We start from the raw sequence: 202 nt of genomic DNA, 5'->3' as shown, positions 1-202 counted from the left end.
GACCTCCCGGGGAAAGCATAACAATGGGCCCTATCACCTGTCTGTCCATTGCCCCTATCATGTTGCGCCACAGCAGTTCCAGCTTTCCCGCCATCCCGATTTATTGGGTGACCACCATAACCTTGGCCACCACGTCCTCCAGAATGGCGGCCTCTCCCATGACAACCTCTACCTCTAACCATTGGGGGTCTGTAACTCTGTT

Source organism: Solanum pennellii, chromosome 6 (assembly GCF_001406875.1).
Source record: "Solanum pennellii chromosome 6, SPENNV200".
NCBI lineage: Eukaryota > Viridiplantae > Streptophyta > Magnoliopsida > Solanales > Solanaceae > Solanum > Solanum pennellii.
Note: the sequence above shows the minus strand (reverse complement) of the source record.